Here is a 14,893-nt window from a genome sequence, read left to right as displayed (position 1 = left end):
TCACAAAGCATGATGATTACCACACAAGAAAGTGTATTTCACAAGAGGCCCAGAGAAAGAGTAAGTCCATTGCTAAACACATGAATCATATCTTCAGAGCTCCAGCTCAGGCTGAGAAGAAGAAGCTGGTGTAGGAGAGCCCAGCCCGTTTGGGATGGTGCCAAGCGCACTTCCAAACAAGCTTTGCCTTTCGCTGTGAAGGTAAATGAGTAATACAAGTTAAAGTGGGTAGAGCATAGAACATCATAAATTATAAGTATTTGTTATTGGGCCACAGAGTTTAGTCTAATCCCTTCATTTACAAGTAGAAAAACAGGTTCAGAGAGAGGAAGTGGTTTGTCTGAAGTTACACTGGATCTCTGCCTACTTAATGAGCATTAAGTTGATTTCTTTGGTTATGTTTGAATGTTGGAATTTCCAGTCTTGCCCGTACTTCCATCTGTACCTCTTGAGTGCCTCTTATAATTCATTTCTGGGAATCTCTTTTAGATTTCAGGCTGTTGGTCTCATCTGACAATATTTCTGCCCTCACAGGGAAGTGCAATGGGATGTTTTGTTACTCTTGAGCCCCTATAGAAGCCAGCCTCCCAGTGGGCCCACACTGGTATTCATGCCCTTGTGTATGCCCTTCCATTGTACCAGGGTGGGTCTGTGTGACGAGAGCAGGCAACCAAGGTGATGGTGTGACATGGCTGAGACTAGGGTACAGAAGTGTGTTTTCTGGGTTGTATTGGGTGCCCTCTTGGATCACTTTTTTGGAGAAACAGTCTGCCATTTTATGAGCAATCCTAGGGAGAAGCTCACGTGGTAGGAACTGAAGGCTCCAGGCAAGCCAGAGGCTGTCAGAGGTGGTGACTGGAGCTTAATCTCACAGAGAAACTCTGAGAAACTATTCAAACACATGCCTCAAAACCATTCACCAAGTGTAAGGAGTTAGGGGTATTTTTGCCTCTAACCTCTTTGGTTGAGGGCTGCTCCTGGAGATGGATGTTAATTCCTGGGTACTTTTGGATTGCTGGGCTGGCAAACTGGCCTTGTGTGGCTCTGGGAAAAACCCTCAGACACAAAGATGCACATACTGGCAGTTGGAAGTCTGTGGAGAACTCAAACGGATGGAGTCCAAGGGGTTTGGGCAGGGCATTGACAGCGCCTGCTACAGGGCCCATTGATTTGGGCCAGATGTTGGACAGGTGCCCCATTCCTGTAGAATGGAGATGTGTGTGAGGTGAATCTGGAGGGACAAGTAAAATTTACATGCATGTTTAAAGTAAATAAGTAATATTTGTTTATACTCTTTAAAATTTCATAGTATTGTTTAAGTTTTTGATTCTCACAATCACTGTCCTCTACCCTCTATTGTAGTCTTGCATCTAATGGTCTGATTGGGCTTGTGCATTAGCAAAAGCATGAATTACTCCATTTCACTCAGCAGAAAACAGAGGCTCAGAGAGGACTTAACTCAGAGTCAGGTAGGTTCAGGACATCTAGAATCAGCTCTGCTACTTGGTGGCTGGGTAATCGTAGACAAATTCACTTATCCTCTGGGCGTCTGTTTTCTCACGTGTAAAGTGGGGGTTAGTGACGTTTTCACCAAAGAATTGTTGCAAGGACTAAATAGTATGATGTATGTAAAAATCCTTGTTATGCAGCAAGTGCTAAAGCAGTTTTTTAAGTAAGTTACCTTTGGGGGGAAAAAAATAAAGGTGAAGGCTTTTATTTTATATTTCTTTCTTGAGATCACAATTTACTTCAAAAACTAGACTGACTGGGCTGAGATGTCTGCTAGCAGTAGGCGTTCTCCTCTCTTTCAGCTACATGACTGTGTGATAATTCAATACTTTGGAATTAAGCCATAAGAATTGATTCAGACAATTATAAACACACTAATGAGACCACATGACCGTCAGTCCACTTAAAAGCTATGAAATGGAACCCTTCCATTTCCATTTATTCCTTTCTGTCTGCTTAGCAGCTGATTTGCTTTATCTCAAATCACATGTTTGGAAAACTCCATCATTTTACCTTCTTGCCTAATCATTAGTTCAATGAGGTACAATAAAAAAAGTTGTAATGAAAATAAAAATTTCTGCATCTAGTTTTCAAGATAAAGGCATATTTCTTTCAAAAATTAGCAAGCAAGTGGGGCTTCCCTAAAAAAAGTAAGATTACAAAACCAACCTTGGGAATTTTTGAAGAGGAAATGGGAAGGTGGGGAGAAGAATAATCTCAAAAACCCTAAGTGCACAGCACCTGACTTCCTGGGAAGAACTGAGCTGTCTGGAGCCTGAGAGGAGGGCTCTGTGTCCGAGCTAGGATATATCCATAAATGGAGAAAGATGGATCACCCTGCATGGATGTGCTTTTAATTCAGAACTGTAGTGACCTTAAGGTCCTTGAGACTTAGCTTTGAACAGATTTTGGAAGTGCAAGTGACTTAAGAGAATATCTAATTCAACTCCCTTCTTTTCACTTTCGGGGCCAAAAGAGCTAGAGGAGGGTAGGGACTCCTGGAGGTCACATGGCAAACTCACGAAGGAGCCGGCACAAGAAGCCATGGGTCAGTGCTATTTAGTGCCAGTTTAGGGCCCTTTACTGTGCCCCAGGTCCACCACTTCCCTGTCTCCCCAGCCCTCTGCCAAGTCAATGGAATCTTCTGCAACATCTTTCTGTCAGGGAGCTCATGACATTCCAAGAAAAGCATTTCGTTCCATTTTCAGGCTGCCCTCAAAAATTCCTTTCTTGGAGTGAACTTAGCTCCGCCTCTCTAAACTGATGCTCTATGGCTGTATGTGGCCCACAAATTGGCTCCCTCTGTCCCAACGTTTTGCTCAGAGTCACCACAGCCTTCACGAGTACCCCCATTTCTAGACCAAACATCCTGGTTTCTTGCAATTCTGTCTTTTTTTGGCCTATTTTAATAGCTGAGAGGAATTTTATATTCTACACACACAATTACCTAAAGTTCCTTTCAGACTGTGGTGGCCAGAAGGGAATGCAAATATGATGTTTAATTTTATGTGTCTACTTGGTTATATCATAGTAATCAGATATTTGATTGAACACTTTTTGGTGTTGCTGTGAAGGTTTTTTTTTAGATGAGATTGAGATTTTAACAAGTAGAGTTTGAGTAAAGCAGATTACCTTCCATAAAGTGGTGGGCCTCATCCAATCACTTGAAGGCCATAAGAAAAAGACTGAGCACCCCTGAGGAAGAGGGAATTCTGCCAGCAGACTGCCTTTGGACTTGAGCTGCAACATCAACTGGGTCTCAGTCTGCTGGCCTGACCGGCAGGTTTTGGAGTTATCAGCCTCCTCAATCATGAGCACCGATTCCTTAAAATCAATCAGTCTCTTTCTCTTCACACACACCCAACACACCCAATTTCTTTTGGATTTTTTTTTTATAACTGTGACTAATATGCAATAAGTTTTCAAGCTTACAACTGCCCTTAAGTACAACTTCAGAACTGGGAAGAGAAATCTTGGTTGACCTCTCATCTTCTTCTAAGTATCTGGCATTCATTCATTCATTCAAAAAGGAAGCATTATTCTGGACCAGGTGCTGATAACAAGAAACGAAAATATTGTAACTAGAGTTCTGAATGTAGGGACTCACTACAATCAGACCCTGCACAAAGTGTTAGTGTAGAGTGGTATAGAATTCAGGCGTGTGATCAGACAGTCCTGGGTTTATAGTCTGGCTTTGACAGTCACCAGCTGAGAAGTCACTCAACCTCCTGAGCCTCAATTTAGTTTCCCAATATGTAAGAGGAGGGGCTTGGTTTAGATGATCTTTAATTTCCCCTTTAATTTTAGACATGAAGTGTGTCAATTTATTGAAAATTCAGGGAGGGAAGATAGTATCAGTCAACCAATAGGATGACAAAGAATGATGAACTAAGACTGATAAATTAGATGCAAAATGGGTTAATTCTCCATAGGGCAATAAAAACATCTGTTTCAGGGCCCAGAACAAAACCTATAGATGAATATAAAATTCATGTGTACTGTGTATACAAATAGGCAATGTTCACCAGCCACAAGGTCTTTCATGTTTATAATTTTGTTTCATTCTGTTTCATCCCTATTAAAACCCCTTCAGGCAGGCATTAGCATTCACATTTTGTAGAAGGGAAAATTGAGGCTCATAGACATTAACTACTTTGCCAAGGTCACACAGTAAGTGCCAGACCAGGATTTAAACAGGTTTTAAAACCTCTGAACCACATGATCACGTGCCTTCTTTGGCTTGGAGATTTTTGGCATTCTGGGAGAATGGCATGCATTTAAGAAGTGTGACATCTGTTTCCAACATTGTGTCTTCTCCAAATAGTTTATCAAGGTATAATTTCAAAAAGTTAAAAATTTAATTTGCATGCATACATATAGTGGGCATGTATCAAAGTTTTATTTAGATGTTTAATGAAGGAACCAGTAGGATGACAAAGAACACTGAAATAAGACTGGTAAGTTAGTTGCAGAATTGGTTAATGTCCTACAGGGCAGTAAAAACACAACTTTTGGGATTATCATTTCTATCAGATAATTTTTTGGAGGTTTTTTGATTAACAATTTAATCTCTTTACTTGTCGTGGGTCTATTCAGATTTTCAATTTCTTCTGGAGTCAGTCTGTGTCTTTCTCGGAAATTGTCCATTTAATCAAAGTTATCTAACTTGTTAGCAAAGAGTTGTTCATAGTGCTTCCTTATAATCCTTTTTATCTCTTGAAGGTCGGTTATAATGTTCCCTCTTCCATTTCTGACTTTAGTAATTTGAGTCTTTGTTTTTCTTGTTCAGTTTAGCTAAAAGTTTGACAGTTCTGTTGAACTTTTCAAAGAACCAATTTTTGGTTTCACTGATTTTTCTTAATTTGTTTTCCTCTCCTCTATGTCATTAATATCCATTCTAATTTTTATCATTTCCTTCCTTGTGCTTGCTTTTGGTTTAGTTTGCTCTTTCTTTTTCAGTGTCTTAGGTGACAGGTTAAGTTGTTGATCTGAAAGCTTTCTTTTTTTATTAATATAGGCATTTATTATTATAAATTTTCCTCTATGTACTGCATTAGTTGCATTCCATAGACTTTCGTATGTTGCTTTTTCCCTTTCATACATCTTAGAGCATTTTCTAACTTCTTTTGTAACCTCTCTTTTGATACACTGCTTGTTTGGTAATATGTTGTTTACTTTCCACATCTTTCCACTGTTAACATCCCAAATTTCTTTCTGTTACTAATTTTTAATTTCATACCATGGTGATTGGATAACATAAGATTTCAGTCTATTTAAATTTGTTGACATCTTTTCAGGTTATTGCAGTATGAGGCACCATGAGCAGCAAAGTCTCCTGCCAAACCCTTTAGGAGGCAGTGCAGGAAGTCCTGCAGGGGACCCAGCTTAAACACCGTAAGTTTTTGGAGATGGTGGAGCTGCAGATCAGCTTGAAGAACTATGATCCTCAGAAGGACAAACAGTTCTCGGGCACCATCAGTCTTAAGTCCATTCCCCACCCCAAGTTGTCCGTATGTGTTTTCAGGGACCAGCAGCATGGTGAGGAGATCAAGGCTGTGGATATGCCCCACATGGACACTGAGGCACTGAAGAAACTCAGCAAGAATATGAAACTGGTGAAGAAGCTGGCCAGGAAGTATGATACCTTTTTGGCTTCAGAGTCTCTGATCAAGGAGGTCTCACGAATCTTGGGCCCAGGCCTGAATCAGGCTGGCAAGTTCCCTTCCTTGCTGACCCACAATGTGAACATGGTGGCCAAAGTCGATGAAGTGAAGTCCACCATCAGGATCCAGATGTAGAAGGTGTTCTGTCTGGCAGTGGCTGTTGGTCGTGATGAGTCAGATGATGAGTTTGTATACAATATCCACTTAGCTGTCAATTTCCTGGTGTCATTGCTGAAGAAGGACTGGCAGATACCCAGGTTTTATACATCACGAGCACCATGGGCAAGTCCCCGCACCTGTACCAAGGCACAGCCTAATAAACCCCAGTGCCACCATTAAAAAAACAAATTGCTGAGATTTATTTTATAGCCTGAAATATGGTCTAATATTCTATGTGCAAGTGAGAAGAATGTGTATTCTTCTGACATTGGATAGCAGGTTCTATAGATGCCTTTTAGATCATTGCTTCTTTCTAGACTCATTATTTACAGGTATTATAAATCAAGGAAAACACTTTTCTTTTCCTCAAACTTCTACAACTTACCCATTCAAATTTTGTCTTTTACTCATCTTTCACATTCTGGCACAGTCATTTATTTTACTTCAAAACAAAATTGTTTTCCTTTTCCCCTTGATAAACAAAACTACACTCATAATCTTTAATACTCATTCATATTTCTTTGCTACTTTAGTGTTTAATATAGTCACAGTGTCCTATATAAATTAAAATTTTTTAAAGGTTTATGTATTTATTTGAAGAGAATTCACAGTGTTATAAACTAGAAAAATGATAGGTACATACGTTTGTCCCTGTCTTATTTTGTTGTGTATCTCAAAAAGATATTTCCAGTTTTATTATGCCAGATAAAATGGGATCCTACCCACTTCTCTTTTTTCCAGTTCTATTGAGGTAAAATCGACACTTAATATTGTGTAAGTTTAAAGTGTACAATGTGTTGATTTGATACATTTATAAACTGCAAAAATACACCACCATAATATTAGCTCCCATCTCCATCCTGCCACATAGTTACCATTTCTTTTCTGTGGTGAGAACATTAAGATCTACTACCTTACCATATGAACTGTAGCCAAGTGGCCATGAAATATATAAACACTTAGCCTACCTGCAAACACTATAAAACCTTCTGTGGCCATACATATTCTTTTTAATTTCTTAAAGTGGCAAAATTGAACATATACATTAATATACCCCAAAGGTTTATATACTCTAAAACATAAAAATAAGAGGCAAAGGTTGTGTGTGTGTGTGTGTGTGTGTGTGTATGTATACATTCCATGCTTGGTGACCAATATTTTTGTATTCTATCTTCTTTAGAAATTATCCAGGCAAAGATTATTCACCAAGTTATATGATTTAATATCAGTCAAAATTTTTAGTCTTGCTAAAGACCACAGAAATTCTGATTAAGCTGATATATTACAGAGCAGCATAATCAGTGATGGTATAAACAGTTTAGGAAATTCAGTTTAATTACAATTGCCATGATAAAATACCCTTCATCACTCTACCACATTTTCTTATAATATATTCTTCATTTCATAAATTTCATATTTATTTACTTGTTTATTGTGAACATTTTCCCACTAGATGTAAACACAATACAGAAATAATTTGTTCTCCTTGGTGCCCAAAACATATATAGAAGACTTTCAATGAATAGTTTTGAATAAAAAAAAATACGTGAATGAAACCTTTACTCATAGTAATTGTGTCAGACAAGAGAAATAGGTCTCATTTTACTATTTTACAAGGGAGGAAACTGGAACATTAATTATCCCTTACTACTGAGTGACAGACTCAGAATTCTGTTTTTCTGATTTCCAATCCAATAGACCACATTATTTTCCACAGCTAAACATGTGCAAGTGAAAAATAAATGAAAGAAGAAAATTCTTTCATAGATGTGATTCACAGAGGGTTTCTGAGACAGATTGAATCCTAGTGAGGCCCCTTTAGATAGCGTTTTGCTAGGAGCCAATGTCACCAGTTTACAATTCTTTTATCCAAATTCCTCCCACTATCAGAGGGATCTCCCACTAAGTATTACTTATTTCTTTGAGAACCTGATGGTTTTCCCTTTGGAGTACTTGTAATTGAGGACCAAGGATATGAAATCTGAGTTGTTCCCTGATTTTTGCTGTAACAAAAGCTTGCTGCTAAAATTGGCTATTTTCCCCCCTCCTACTATCCCAACACAACATGCATTATTCTTCCCTTCCAAAGCCCTCTTGGTGAATTGCCCAGCTGAGACATCAGACCTAATGTGTTATGTTTCTCATGGGGTATTCATATTTCTTCTTTTGGCTTGCTTTTCGGGTGTCAAGACCCAAATCCTTATTCCCTCTGCTAAATGGAAAAGGAAGAGCAAGGCTTGCTGGTGCTGTCTCCAGTGCTGGGCCTCACATTCTCTCAGAGGGAGGCCAGTGATCGGTCACACAGGGTACATGGGGTTCCCAGTGGCCCACCCAGAGGGAATTCCGTCCCCTTCCACTAACCAGTAAACATTTTGCATTAAATTGGGGTTGTCCTCTTTTAACTTTTTTTTCCCAGTGGGAGTTTTGTATCAAACTATTGAGATTTGCATGGTACTTGCTTTTAGAATCCCCCACTTCTCTTTCGATTAAAACATTATGTTTGGGTGATAATCCCTAGAATTTTTATCAAATCACTTTTCATGTCAGTCCCTTCATCCTCATTGTTTTCTCTCTAACAATACCAGCATCTGATTTATATGTCATTTCTGCTGACCGGCTCCCTGACTCAGAGAAAACAGCAGGGGTAAATTCAGGGTCGACACTATATCAAATTTAGACCTGGATAAGGCAGCATGGTTCTTACTAGTCTATGGGGCACAGGAAGAAACCAACGCGCACCTGGACTCCCAGACTCCTCACCAGGGCACAGATGGCCAAGGCCTGAGCTCCTGGTTTTCAGAAGAGTAAGACTGGAGAACTCTTGACCACTGAATTTAAAAGTGTGGGTGCCCCTATGTTTATTGCAGCATTATTTACAATAGCCAAGATATGGAAGCAACCTACGTGTCCATCAGTAGATGAATGGATAAAGAAGATGTACATATACACAATGGAATAGTATTCAGCCATAAGAAGAAAACAAATCCTACCATTTGCAACAACATGGATGGAGCTAGAGGGCATTATGCTCAGTGAAATAAGTCAGGCAGAGAAAGACAAATACCAAATGATTTCCCTCATTTCTGGAGTATAACAACGAAGCAAAACTGAAGGAACAAAACAGCAGGAGACTCACAAAACCCAAGAATGGACTAACAGTTACCAAAGGGAAAGGGACTGGGGAGGGTGGGTGGAGAGGGAGGGAGAAGGGGATTGAGGGGTATTATGATTGGCACACATGGTGTGGGGGGGATCACGGGGAAGACAGTGGAGCACAGAGAAGACAAGTAGTGACTCTGTGGCATCTTACTACATTAACAGACAGTGACTGCAATGCGGCATGGGGGGAACTCAATAATATGGGTGAATGTAGTAACCACATTGTTTTTCATATGAAACCTTCATTAGAATGTGTATCAATGATACCTTAATAAAAATGAAATAAGATAAATCTAAAAAGTAGTGTGGGTGCCACCTGTCGCTGGGTGGATGAAGTGGCAGGCAGGAGCTTGCAGAGTTGGCATTGTCCTGGATCAGAGTGGGGAACTGGTAGGTCACGGGGTGGGGTGGGGGGCTCAGAGATGCCAAGAGCTCTGGATCGGGCCCTTTCATTCACAAAATAAACAGGATGCTACAGACAGCCAACCAGCTTCACGCTGGTCCTCTCAGTCAATCCTCACAGCAGAGCTAGGAGGGAGGTGTTATCCTTCCTTTATAGAGAGTGACAGTTAAGGATCCTCTGCACAGGGCATTGCAAAGCAGGAACTCTGAGTCCCGGCTCCTCCATCCAAACCCATTGGCAAGACTTTCCCATGTGTAGACTACAACTGGTCAAGATTTTGGAGGACACGTTTTAGGTCAACCTTCTCTGTTTACAGAGCAGAAAGCTCAGACGCCTGCCTGGCGAAGGGATTGCTCAGAGCCACACAGCCGGTGCGTGCGTGACAGGATGCGAACGGGAACCTAAGGCGCCGCGGTTCCTTCTCACCCTCGCGGAGTCCTCGCGGCTGCGGGGGGGCCGGGGGAGGAGCCGGCTGGGCTGCTGCGGCCGGGGGCCCGGGCTTTCCGGGGCGGTCCCCTGGAGCCGCGCGTTCCAGAGCCCCGGAGCGGAGCTCGCCCGCTGCCCAGCCGCGCGGCCCGGCGGTCCGTGCGCGCTCCCGCCTGCCACGGGCTCGGGGAGGCCCCCTCGGGGCGGCGATTCTCGGCGGGGGCGGCTTCCCGCTGCCGGAGCCCGTGCCGCCCCTGAGAACGGGAGGAGCGCTCGAGCTCGCACTGCCCTAGGACTTCCCGCGGACCCGGCGCCCCCCGGCTGCGGCCGCGGGTTTGAAAAGTGGCTCTGCGGATCCGGGGTGAGTGGGGCCGTTGGGGGTCGTGTGCGGCTCGGGTTCTCCCGCTGCCCCCTGCGTCAGCGCCCTCCCAACTCTCCTCTGTCATCCTGCCTGCTCCTTCATCTCCCCCACCTCCGTCACTGTTGCGTTTCCCTTTTCTCCTTAGCTCGGCCCCTAAAATTCTAGTCACCTTCTGCACACGATCTTGGGCCTCCCAGGAGGCAAGAGCTTCGGCGGGTGAGTCCCAGGCCTCAGGAGACCAGCTTCTCTTCGGTTATCTGTCCTGCTTTTCGCAAAGCCCCGCAAAGAAGGCGCCAGGAGTTTGAAGTTCGGGGGTAGTTTGAAGTTCGGGGGTGCCCACCCCTCGTCTGGCGCTCGTAGTTTCACTGTCCTCTCTCCCAGTCTTGTTTCTCCACCTGTGAAATGGAGAAAATGACAGAAAACAAATGAGAAAGGAGGTGTGCAAAAGTTATCTTGGAGAGAAGCCTTCCTTCCAAGCTCCCTCCTCCCTCTGCCTCTTTGCACAGGACTTGGTTGTTTTACTTGCTGGCTCTTTGCACCCCGGCCCCCCTCCACGAATTCCTTGAGGGTAGGTAGGGACTGTCTGTGCTCATGTCTGAGGCATCCTCAGCACTTGGCACAGGGCCTGACAAGTGGATGACACTCAGTATTGTTTGCTGAGTGAAAGAATGAGGGATGTAAAGCCTAAAAACCTGAACCCCTCTCAGAGGTGGGTATTTTGATGGAGTGGCCAGGCTCAGGTTCCTGCAGCTCCACTTGTTTCTTCCGGTCTAGCACACCTGGGGGTTCATAAGGCTCCCCATGTGTCTGTATATAGAGTCCCCCAAGCTCTAGGCTGCAGTGGTGAAAGCTGCTCAGCAGTCATTCAGGCATCACAGATTCTTGTCCGTGTGCTGTGATCTGTGGTGCCACTGTAGTGGTGAACAGCCAGCAAGGATTGTGAATGCCTGAATGGGGGTGGGGGTGGAGGTGGGAGTTTGGAGTAAGGCAGGCACCCTAAGTTACCTTGATGAGGCATTTCTCCTGTTTGGACCTCAACTTCTCCATCTGTAAAATGAGGAAGTGGGGGATGGAAGAGATGGGTGCCTTTGGTTGGGCGTGATGTGCTCTTTGAGCTGTGCAGGCTTCTCAGCAGTCCTCCGAGCACATACAGGACAGCCCAGCTGAACTTCAGGACATCATGTACTTCTGCAGTAATGACCAAAAAAGCCAAGGAGAGTACTTCTCCACCCCAGCAGGAGCCTCCTGTTTCCAACTGTCCCCCTGGGTTGTGAATCATACCATGGAGGTTACAAGTCATCCTCCATCAAAGCTTCCAAGCACAGGCCTCTTAGGGCGTCAGAACTGTGAGATCCATTGCATAAAAGATCTGGGGATTTCCCCTCTCCAGCGCAGCTTGAGAATCACTACTGAGCTGTGGTGAGGTGTTTGATATATAAAACAAATTAAAGCTTTGGGGGCCTAATGTGGTTGGGTAACATACTGGGGCCCAGGGGTGACAAACTGAGGGGGTAAAGAGATGGTCACAGCCTCAGATGCTTTCCCAGCCTTATCCAGATCTTTTTTTTAAAAAAATGCCTCTATTTCTCCTCCACGGATTAAAACATACACACAAAGGAACTATCTCCAAGGAAAGAGGATCTTTACCTTGGTTGGTTGTATACTGCCCCTGTTGGTGGTATTATCAAAGACAGACACATGTATAGAAATAAATATTGGTATTACTGTACCCTGCAGACCCCTGCCCTGATTGGCCAGATAAGCTGAAAGATGTAGTAATAATTATCATACTTGACATTTGAGAGCTGACTATGAGCTGGGCATTATTCTAAGCATTTTATGTGTATTAATTCATTTAGTCTGTATCACAATCTTGTGAGGTAGGGACCATAATTATACTGATTTTATAAATGAGGAAACTGAGCCCAGAGAGAGTAACTCACCCAGGATCACAGGAAATAAGTGGCAGAGCTGCAATTTGATGCAGGCAGTTTGGGCCCAGGGCCCTCGGTCTGAACCTCATTGGAACTGGGAGTAACTGGTTTTAGGTCTTGCCTCTGTCACTTACTTGTAGGTGACCTAGGGGAAGTTAAGTGAGAATTTGACAGCACTGGACTGTGAATCTCTAGGGACCCTCGTACTCTTCCAACTCACTAGGGAAGCAGACACGGACAGTGAACCTCAAGTGAAAACAGGGTACATCCAGAAGTAAAGGCTAAGAGTCAGGTAGCCAGGAAGGGGAACAGGTCAGAATTATAACTGCCTGGTACTTTAGACAGCAGCCAACCAGATTCAGTGACGAGCTGTGTACTTTTAATTGCTTAGCTGTGTTAGTTGTGTACAACTTCTTTATTTTACTAATTTGGACTCTTGATTGGTCGACAGGACATGTGAATCGCTGGTAACCCACTGCATAGCACCAGGGAAATGAAATGGAAGGAGAGGGGAAGACAGGGAAAACTAAACTGGGTGTCCCAAATCAGTTTCAATTAGCGATGACATGTATCTGGCACATATCACTACTCCTAATGCCCTGCCCTAGGCTGACATTGATAATCAGGACTGCAGCTTACCTCCACAAGGCAGGAAAACCCTTCCTGACTCAGTGCTCTGGAGGATGCCTGCCCGCCTACTGTGAAGCTTTTCCTTGCTCTCCCAGACTTACTACCCCGCTGCTCAGGGATATGGTCAAGGGAGTGATGAATGGCAAGCAGGAGACCTTTCCTTCTGAGTGTTCTGGGAGGCATCTTAGGGAACACCTTGGAGCTCTTTAAAGATTATTCTTCTCTTCCCCTCCTTTCAATTTTTTCTTTAATGGTCTTTAACACAAGACTGTCCTGGACCTGGGGCAGGGCTCTAGGGCAGGCAGGATGTCAAGAGAGCAGAGTCAGATTGTGAGAGTCATCCAGACTCTTAGAGTTCACCTTGTCCATCCTTTCCAAGTGAGTGACAGGAAACAGGCCTAGTTTGAAAGAGGGATTTACTCAGGATCAGTATTCATTTTCTAAAGCCATCACAAATTACCAAAAATTTAATGGCTTTGAAAATCAAATTTATTATATTACATTTCTATTGGTCAGAAGTCCGGTATGGGTCTCCCCAGAATAAAATCAAGCCTAAGACATCATTAGACTGTGTTTCTTTCTGGAGTCTTTAGGGGAGAATTGGTTCCCCGCCTATCTTATCTAAGTTGTTGGCAGAATTCAGGTCTGTGGTTGTAGGGCCAAGGTCACCATTCCCTTGCTGGCTGTAAACCTGGGCCGTTCCCTCCTCCCGCAGGCCGCTGCCTGCCTCGGCTCACAGCCCACCTCCTCCGTCCTCACAGTGAGCATGGAGAGTTGAGTCCCTCTCAGATCTTATCTGTCTGACTCTGCTGCCTTCCTCTTTACTCTTGAGGACCCATGTGGTTAGGCTGGGCCCACCTGGATAATCTCCCTATCTCAAAGCCCTAACCTTAATCACATCTGCAGAGCCCCTTTTGGCTCTGTTTTCTTGGCTCCACCCTCTGAGTCACGCTTCCTTTTTCATAAGGTTCCAAGGACCAAATCATGGACATCTTTGAGGGGCTATTTTTTTTGCCCATCATCCACAATGAGGCCCACTTCAGGAGGGTGCTTTGTTCCTGATCGCATAGCATGGTGGGGGATTTGCACCACTCTAGTGTCCTTGCAGGGCTAGCACAGACCCTCTGCAGCCCACTGCATGGAGAGGCTCCTTTGTCAGTCCAGCACAGGGCAGGCACTTAGTCAGCAGCAAATAACCATGATGTATGCTAGAGGCTTAAACAGGATGCTGTGTATTTGGCCCGGGTTTCTCCTCTGCTGGCTCCCTGTTGGTTTCTAGACTCTGTGATTGGCTGGGTCAGATGGTACGTGCAGTCTTGAACAGCTCTGGCTGCTTTCTGATCTCTTTGAAACATCCTGGTATTTTTCCATTTTTTTCCAGCCACAGAGAAATTAACAGAAACCCAGACCAGGAACAAATCTTTAGACCTATTAAAGAATTTTGATGGCGACAGAAGCCAGTTGGGGTAAAATGAGAACAGAGAGCTCCTCAAGGATCTGTGGTCATTGGAGAAAATGCTCCAGTTTGATTTATTTCACATATTTGATAGTCGTATGTCCTGCCCATTCCTTTCTCTGGCCCCTTTCTTTGGAACAAAGGTCCTGGTGAAATGGACTCCTTGCTGGGTTGGTAAATGCTTGAGGTTATTACATAATGGAACAAAAACTATTTCCAAGGGTAAATGTGAGGCTGGACTTGGCATGGGAAATCCCAGGCCTCTCTGTCTTCTGAGAACAGAGAAAGGTTCAGACTCCGGGCTGTATCTCCCCCACCCCTACACCCACTTCAATGCCTAATTTTTGAGCACTCGAATTTGAGCTCACCAGCCCAAACAAGTCAGCAAGAGGGAATCCTAGAGGATGTTACCAGAAAGGCCAGTCCTCATCTGCCTGGTCAGTACAGGGTGGCCTGGGAAAGTGTGAGGCCCATAATCCTTCCTGCAGGTCCAGACAGCCTAGAAAACAACCAAATCAGTGGATATCATTATCATTACTTATATATTGTTTTCTTTATCATTATCATTAAAAATAAGGTTCTGACTTTTAGAGTCATTGAACTTCTGCAGGGGTAAAGATCCTTTCTGGACTTCCCCTACCAACTATGCTCTAGGAGTCAAGCTCAAATCTGAAGTGTCCAAGTCTTCTATAT

General features: G+C 43.7%; 2 protein-coding genes and 1 pseudogene across 11 annotated transcripts in view; 2 read left to right on the top strand and 1 right to left on the bottom strand.

The window, feature by feature from the left end:
* Positions 1 to 1,484: 1,484 nt before the first annotated feature.
* LOC140848289 (large ribosomal subunit protein uL1 pseudogene) lies at positions 1,485 to 5,989 on the top strand (annotated as a pseudogene).
* ZNF300 (zinc finger protein 300) overlaps positions 5,836 to 14,893 on the bottom strand; it is a 141,682-nt gene continuing 132,624 nt past the window's right edge. For 2 of the 3 annotated variants that reach the window (XM_073230484.1, XM_073230491.1), the window contains 4 exons: positions 14,612 to 14,699; positions 11,186 to 11,368; positions 10,350 to 10,575; positions 5,836 to 5,968 (listed from right to left, as the gene is read on the bottom strand). The gene's annotated coding sequence lies outside the window, so the exon portion shown is untranslated. Of the gene's footprint in view, positions 5,969 to 10,349; positions 10,576 to 11,185; positions 14,700 to 14,893 lie in introns of all 3 variants that reach the window. The other variant, XM_073230489.1, reaches the window with a different exon arrangement.
* Positions 9,641 to 14,893, top strand: part of SMIM3 (small integral membrane protein 3) — a 102,856-nt gene continuing 97,603 nt past the window's right edge. For 3 of the 8 annotated variants that reach the window (XM_036994019.2, XM_073230572.1, XM_017677481.3), the window contains exon 1: positions 9,796 to 10,180. The gene's annotated coding sequence lies outside the window, so the exon portion shown is untranslated. Of the gene's footprint in view, positions 9,765 to 9,790; positions 10,181 to 14,893 lie in introns of those variants that run through there. The other 5 variants (XM_017677478.3, XM_017677477.3, XM_073230574.1 and 2 more) reach the window with 5 other exon arrangements.

Source organism: Manis javanica, chromosome 1, assembly GCF_040802235.1.
Source record: "Manis javanica isolate MJ-LG chromosome 1, MJ_LKY, whole genome shotgun sequence".
Lineage (NCBI taxonomy): Eukaryota > Metazoa > Chordata > Mammalia > Pholidota > Manidae > Manis > Manis javanica.
Note: the sequence above shows the minus strand (reverse complement) of the source record. Positions and strands in the feature narration are given on the sequence as shown.